Here is an 8,286-nt window from a genome sequence, read left to right on the forward strand (position 1 = left end):
AGATAATGTTGTTCGATGTGGAACCACAGCACAGCCTAATTCTCCAGCTATGAAAGAAACAAGCCAAGAACAGCATGCTCTGGGGTTCCAAATAGTTCTTGACTTATTATTTTCTTTTTTTTTTCAGGTTAATTTATGATGTGTCCTTTGAAACATAAAGTAAAATGTTTCATTTGTGTTAACAGCCAACATAACTTAAGGATGTGCCAGGGCAGCCCACAAGTGTCGCCACACATTCTGGCACCAACTTAGCATATCTAGCATGTTTGCAGAACACACAAGCAACAACAGCAACAAAACAAGCCCCCTTACCAACCCCACACACACACACACACACACACACACACACACACACACACACACACACACACACCTCTAACCCCAGGACGGGAACTCTCCAGCCGCTAGCAGACTTATGGACTCACAGAATTTGACCCTCCGACTTCCCTCATGAACTCGCAGACACACAGACGCAGGGCTTTGTCCATCGGGTCGCAACCGTCAAACTTCTGATCAACCTTCAGGCTTCAATCTTCGTTTCAACCCCAGGACTCGCCGATGAAGTGACTCCAAACTCTAGGCCTCGAACTCCAGACTCGCCGATGACAGCGTTTGAGCTCTAGGCCTTGAACTCCAGTCTCGCCAACTCGTGTACCGGTGGGTCACCGGCCTTTGTGCCTTCTGTACACACAGACCTCCGATCCCGGGTCCTGCCGATGACTCACTGACCTGGTGGGAGTGCCAGCAGCCCCCACCCTTGCTGGCTTGCTGGTCTGGCAAATCTAACTACAGATGTAATTCGCCACCTTTTTCTTCACTGCTTTCCTTGGGGCATCTAAAATCCTGCTATCTCTCTGACTTGACATTTTACAACAACAGCAACTTTCAGTTACGATTCACCTCATATGGGGTTCCACAGGATGTCCTCGATGGAGAACAGTCAGTGCACCCCGAGTCTGAGCCTGGAGTACAGCATCCCATCATCAGCTAGTCCAGGAGTTGCGGGTGAAGATCGAGGCCCAATACCAAAGCTGAGGCTGGAGAATGGAGACCGGCCCAAGCATTGAAGGATTGTGTGTGTGTGTGTGTGTGTGTGTGTGTGTGTATAAAAGGGCTTGTTTCACTGCTGCTGTTTTGTTGCTTGTTTAGTTGTGTTCTTTGTTGTCCAGCCTGAGCATTGTGGGGATGTTTTGTTGTCCAGCCTGAGCATTGTGGGTATGCTTTGTTGGCTCTGGAATGTGTGATGACACTTGTGTGCCCATCCTCAGGAGAGTTGGTTATTAGTGCAAATGGCACATCTCACTGTATGTTTTATTTTTAATTCCTAGATGTCACCAGAGCTTCGGGTAGATGGAGCTCGTCAGCCTGGGAAGGCAGTCCATCTAAGAGAGAGAGAGAGACTCTGATTTCAAACCTCGGCTGCCTTGCGCCACACCCACTCATGGGAAAGGCTTCGGGAGTAAACTCTGAGGACAAATCCGGAGCTGAAGTCCTAAGGCAGTCCGACGTTCCCCTCAGCCTCATTCCGGCAACTCCTGTGAGGACACCGGTGCCAAGCTATATCGGCCCTAGTGCCCTTCCCTTGGACAACATCGGTGATGTGGAGAGGGGAGACTTGCAGCATGGGCAACTTCTGGTCTTCCATACAACCTTGCCCAGGCCTGCGCCCTGGAGAGGACACTCCAGCGTCACCTCACCGCGACGACACAACTGAAGCAAGACTTTCCAGGCGCAGATCCATGGCCTCGCGAGACTAGCGGACGCCACCGCCAGATATCCCAATCTCAGAGGACTTGTTCTGGACCGATCACATAAAGGCAATTGCATGGAAAGTATGACAGCACCTCTACTTCCTCAGGAGTCTGTGGAGATTCGACATGGCATCAAAAACCTTGGCCCACTTCTATAGACGTGTGGTGGACAGTGTTGCTGACTGGCTGCGTTACGGCCTGGTATGGGAACACCAATGCCTTTGAGCTGAAAATCCTGCACAAGGTAGTGGATCCGGCCCAGCGGATCGCGGGTAAAGCCCTCCAAACCACTGAGCACGTCTACATGAAATATCGCTGTAGAAAAGCAGCGTCCATCATCAAAGATCCTCACCACCTAGGCTATGCTTTTTCGTTGCTGCTAACAGGATTCACACCACCAGGTTCAGGAACAGTGACTACCCCTCAACCAACAGGCTCATTCTATTTCTGGCGTTCCCACAATCGATGCTCTCACTTTAAAGACACTTTATCTTGTTATTTCACACTTTCATTATTTATTGCTGTTTATTTATATTTGCATTTGCACAGTTTGCTGTTCATTGATCCTGTTTACTGTTACTATTCTATAGGTTTGCCAAGTATGCCCACAGGAAAAAGAATCTCAGGGTTGTATGTGGTTACATGTATGAACTCTGAAAATAAGTTTTGCTTTGAACTTTGTACGTGATAAATACGTGAGTCTGAATCTGAATCTGGCTGGGGGGTTGATGACAACAGTCGCACTTTATAAGGAGTATCTTTCAGCTGAAGACAACAGCAGAGAAGTTGGAGCATCTATAGAGGGAGTTCCGGAGTTAGTGACCCTCTTTACATCAGATGCAAACACATTGGAACAAGAATTATTTTTGTCGACTGTTTATTCATTTCCATAGATGCTGCCTGACCTGCTGGTGTTCCTCCAGCATTTTGTGTGTGCTGCTCTGGATTTCCAGCATCTGCAGAATCTCTTGCGTTTGAGAATTCTTTTGGTTCATGTCTCCTACACTGTTTATGCTGTTGATGAAGCAAGGAAAGTATTTGCGAATATCATAAGGAGGAGACAGTCATTATCGGAATAAGGCCATAAGATATAGGAGCAGAATTAGGCCATTTGGCCCATTGAGTCTGCTCTGATCCATTTCCCTCTCAGCCCCAATCCCCTGCCTTCTCTCCATATCCCTTCATGCCCTGACTAATCTGACTAATTCCCTGACGCAGCGCACGCGGCCGTTCTGAACGATATCGTATGTGTTAACAAGGGGGCCGTGCACAATCCTGATTTGATGGAGACAGACGTGAGAAGCACAGAGGAACATCTGGAAAGCTTCTGAAACGCCTGCTTCGCTGCCGCTGCTACTTCGTGATTGAGAATCTCCGGAGGGGAAGGCCCCAAATCCTCGGCTTTGCCTATTGCCTGTTGCCGGGGCCAGGGTTGAAGCGCTCGGCAGAGATGGTGCTCGGTGCTCGGTGTCAGAGAGCTGGTCGGAGGCTCGGAGTTTTTGGATGGACTCGGAGTCGGACTGTGGTCGGATGCTTCCAGGATGCTGCATCGGCAAGTTTGCGGCGCTGGAGGTTCACTGTCTGGGTGAGATGATGGGACTTTTGAGGGACTTTGAGACTGTACCGTGCCCATGGTCTGTTCTTATCAATTTACGGTATTGCTTTGCACTGTTGTAACTATATGTTATAATTATGTGGTTTTTGTTAGTTTTTCAGTCGGTTTGTCATGTGTTTCTGTGATATCATGCTGGAGAAACATTGTGTCATTTCTTAATGCATGCATTACTAAATGACAATAAAAGAGGACTGTGTGTCCTCATAATCTAATCTAATCTAATCAAGAAACTATCAACCTCTGTTTTAAATACCCTCAATGACTTGGTTTCCACAGCCACCCATGGCAATGAATTCCACAGACAGTGGCTCCACTTGATGTCACAGCAAAGTTTACTTCCTCAAAATTCGAACATATGGATCAAGAGTCTGCCTTTAAATCCCGACAAGATGAAGAGGCCAGAGTACGAGTGTAAAGTAGTTGGAATTTAATGGAGATGAAGGTGGTTTCAGAGCTAGAAAGGAATAACCAGAGAAGAAGGATTGAGAATAGGCTCATTATACCATCCATGGCTTAGTCCATGTGGTACGTTCACACCTGTGACTGTGTCAGTCACTGCGGATATTTAAGACAGAGGTTGATGGTTTCTTGATTAGTCATGCAATGAAGGGATTTGGAGAGGAGGCTAACTAACTCAATTAGATGTTTGTAGTCTTTCTTCAGCTCTTTGGTTCTTCCACCTGTCATCTCCCATCATCCCCTTTTTCCCCTCTCCCCCACCTACCTGCCTTACTCCTTCAGCTGGACTCGCCCATCATCCTTCAGCTCATGGTCCACCCCTCCCCTCTACCCTTTGTCCCTGCCTCTGCTCCCTTCCTTTCCATAAGCACAAGAGACACCGCAGATGCTGGAAATCCGGAGCAAAGCACACAGCCTGCTGGAGAAACTCAGCAGGTCGGGCAGCATCTATGGAGGTGAATGAACAGTCTATGTTTTGGACCATGATTTTTGGGGTGCAATCCTGTACAAGGTTCAAAGTAAATTTATTATCCAAGTGTCTATACCTGCATGTAACCATACACCACCCTGAAATTCATTTTGTTGTGGGCATTCACAGTTGATACAAAGAAATACAATAGAAACAATGAAAAAATACACACAAACAAGCAACCATTGTGCAAAAGAAGACAAACTATGTAAGTACTAAAAAAAACAAACGAACAAATAAACAAATAAATAAATAATACTGACAACACAAGTTTAGAGTCCTTGAAAGTGAGCCTGTAGGATGCAGTGTTGAGGTGCGTGAGTTACCCACTCTGGTTCAGGAGCCTGTTGAAGGGTCTCAGCCTGAAACACTGACTGTTTATTCCTCTCCATAGATGCTGCCTGACCTGCTGAGCTCCTCCGACATTTTGTGCGTGTTATTCTGGATTTTCAGTCCTGATGAAGGGTCTCGGCTCGAAGCATTGACTGTTCATTTCTCTCCAAAGGTGCTGAGTTCCTCCAGCATTTTGTGAGTGATTGTAGAGTGAAGGCAGTTTTGTGGACTTTACATATCAATATGACCACGCACGCTATCCCCAGCATACTGTGACAAACCAAGAGGCTTTTCAATATCATTTTTTAGCAACAGACTGGGAACTGTACGAAATACTCCAACACATCAGGATTTATCCCAAAATAATTTCGGAATTGTTGGTGCTCAGATCATTATTGATTCATCAGCTCTTCAAAAAGGCTGATCAACTCAAAACTTTGCCAAGGAAATATATTTGCACACCGTTTACTCAATACCCTTAGTTAACAAAAACCTACTGAAAACCATTAACATAGAAGTAAATAATAGGCAAACCTAAAAAAAATTCTTTCAAAAACAAAGTTAACTAAAATATCTCAAATATTTACAAATAAAAAATCTTAAATAATTTTAAAATATAACTTTTCTCTTTTGTTTCCTGACAACACCTCCTCCCCGTTGACGATCAATACAGATGCACCCTAAGGCTGCCTGCCTATCCAGCTGGTCTACTTCCTGTACACACATAATCTTATGATTAAGCTCAGCTCCAAAGCCATATACAAATGTGTCGACGTTACTACTGTTGTTGGAAGAGTCACTGGTGGTGATGAGTCAGCAGACAGGAGTGGAACACATCACCTGACTGAGAGCCGCAACAACAGGCTCGTTCAGCGTCAGCCAAGCTGAATGACTAGTTGTTGACTTCAGGATAGGGAAGGAGTGTGAACATGCCCCAGTCTCCATTGGGGAATCAGTGGTGGAGAGGGCCGACACCTTTAAGTTCCAGGGTGTTGTCATGATGGATGCCAGCACCTCAAAAACACAGGAGATTCTGCACCTGCTGGAAATCCAGAGCAACACTCACAATCTGCTGGAGGAACTCAGCAGGTCAGGCAGCGATTATGGAAAGGAATAAGGAGTCAACGTTTCAGGCTGAGACCCTTCATCAGGACCGGGAAGAAAGCCGGGACCTCTATTAAAGAGGTTCAGCATGTTACTGAGCAGTCTAACAAACCTCTACAGATGTACTGTTGGAAGTACCCTGACTAGTTACATTATGGTCTTGTAAAGCAATTCAAATTCACAGGCACATAAGAAGCTGTAGACTCAGTGCCATACATCACATACACATCTCTCCCACCATCAAGTGTATCTACATAAAACCACAGACCGTAGGATTTAGGAGCAGAATTAGGCCATTTGGCCCATCGAGTCTGCTCCGCCATTTCATCATGGCTGATCCAATTTTCCTCTCAGCCCCCATCTCCCACCTTCCCCCTGTTTCCAATCAAGAACCTATCAACCCCTGCTTGAAATATATGTAATGACTCGGCCTCCACAGCTGCCCATGGCAACAAATTCCACAGATTTACCACCCTCTGGTTACTTAATTTCCACCTCCCCTCCGATTTAAAAGATCCTCTGGTCCTAGACTCTCCCTCCATAGGAAACACCCTCTGCACATCTATTATTACAACACCCTTCACCATGCGATGGGTTTCAATGAGGTTACCCCTCAATTCTTCTAAATTCCAGTGAACCACAGGCCCAGAGCCATCAAACGCTCTTCATATGACAGGCCGTTCAATCCTGGAATCATTTTTGTGAACCTCTTTTGAACCCTCTCCAGTGTCAGCACATCCTTTCTTAGATACACGAGGTACTGTCTCAAGATGGTGGCATCTATCATCAAAGATCCCCTCCCCCATGCATCTCCAAAATATTCTGAGATGATTTGGGTGGCTAAGCAATACTCTCACAGCTGCCATCCAGCAGGAGGTACAAGAGCCTGAAGTCCCACATCACCAAGGACAAGAACAGCTATTTCCATTTATGTAGTTATTGAACTGATCTGCACAGCCCTAATCACTATGATCAATTTGCACTACAATGGGCATTGCTTTGTTCTAACTGTGATCTTTTGCATATAATTTTGTATAATTTGCGTTTTAATTGATGTTTCTCTTGTGTCTCCAACGCACCGTGCCCGGGATGCTTTTGCAGGCAAGATTTTCATTGCCCCGTGCGTACATGTATTTGCGCACATGACAATAAACTCAATAAACTGAATCTCAGCATAACAATTGCTATGGAAATGAAAGACAAAGAATATGTGGTCTGGGGAGCTTCAGCGAAGAACGCTTTGCTCTGCGGCCTGCACTGATCTAAACTGAATACTCCTGCGCTCCTGGTTTGGTGGTCGACATTCCGTGTGTTGTGCACTTACCTCAGCCGTTTGCACAATTTGTTGTTTTTTTTTTTTTTTTGCGCATTGGATGTTTGATGTTTTCTGGAACGGGTTCCATGGGGTTTGCTTTGTGGCTGCCTGTGGGAACACAAACCTCACAGTTGTATTCTGTGTACGTACTTCCATAATAAATGTCCTTCGAATCCCACGGGACAGTTAAGGGTTAACTGAACCAGGTTCTTGGCCGTGCGTTGCTGTCGTAATTTATCCGAGGCAGACCACCGTCTTGCTCACAGTAAGATCACACAAGTGCAGGAAGTGTGTCTGCTGTTAGTGGAAGGAAGGGAAGTGGGTAATGAGTCTGGCAGATTCAAATAAACTACAGATTCCAGAAATTCAAAATGTTGGAAATACTCGGCAGGTTAGGCAGCATCCATGAAGGGAGAAATAGTTAATATTTCCATCAGATGACAAAAGGTCTCAGAACAGGCCATCAGGTTCAGAAATGCCCATTACCTTCTGACCATTGGGATCCTGAACCAGTATGGATCACTTCACTCAACTCAAATGGTTCAATTTAATAACAGAGAATGTATACAGTATACAACCTGAAATTCTTACTCTTCACAGCCATCCATGAAACAAGAAAGCCCATAAAATGAATGATAGAAGCATCAGAACCCCAAAACCCCCTCCCCCTCCCACCATACAAGCAGCGGCAAAAGCATCAATCCTCCCCTCATTTACACCAACAGAAGCACTGACCCACACCATGTCTCTCTCTCCCCCTCCTCTTTCTCTCCCTCTCCGTCCCTCCCTCCTCCTCTCCCCTCTCCCTCCCTCCCTCCTCCCTCTCCCTCTCCTCCCCCACCCTCCCCCCGTCAAGGAAGAGTGATATCACCCCTGCAATGAGAGCTTAGACCAGCAACTTATCGTCTGATGTTACCATCTTCCTCACCAACACTGAACACAACTTAGGAACTCACCTCCAATGACTCTGCAACTCACATTCTCAGTATTAATAAATGAATTAAGCAACAATTAGTTATTTAATTGATTGATTATTGATTAATTAATTATTACTTGTTTTGTATTTGCACAATTTGTCAGTCTTTCAATTTTTCATTGATTCCATTGGACTTCTTTGTTCTACTGTGAACGCCTGCAAGAAAATGAATCACAGGTAGTATATGGTGACATAATTTGACAATAAATTTACTTTCAACTTTGAACTGAAGTGGTAACTCCTGTTTCTCATCACACAGACGCT

At 45.5% G+C, this 8,286-nt stretch overlaps 1 long non-coding RNA gene across 2 annotated transcripts in view; it reads right to left on the reverse strand.

The window, feature by feature from the left end:
* Positions 1-8,286, reverse strand: part of LOC140210972 (uncharacterized) — a 51,710-nt gene that overhangs the window by 22,205 nt on the left and 21,219 nt on the right. The window contains exon 5 of one of the 2 annotated variants that reach the window (XR_011889349.1): positions 8,100-8,178. This is a non-coding gene — a long non-coding RNA (uncharacterized lncRNA). Of the gene's footprint in view, positions 1-7,900; positions 8,179-8,286 lie in introns of those variants that run through there. The other variant, XR_011889348.1, reaches the window with a different exon arrangement.

This window comes from Mobula birostris, chromosome 16, assembly GCF_030028105.1.
Source record: "Mobula birostris isolate sMobBir1 chromosome 16, sMobBir1.hap1, whole genome shotgun sequence".
Classification (NCBI taxonomy): Eukaryota; Metazoa; Chordata; class Chondrichthyes; order Myliobatiformes; family Myliobatidae; genus Mobula; species Mobula birostris.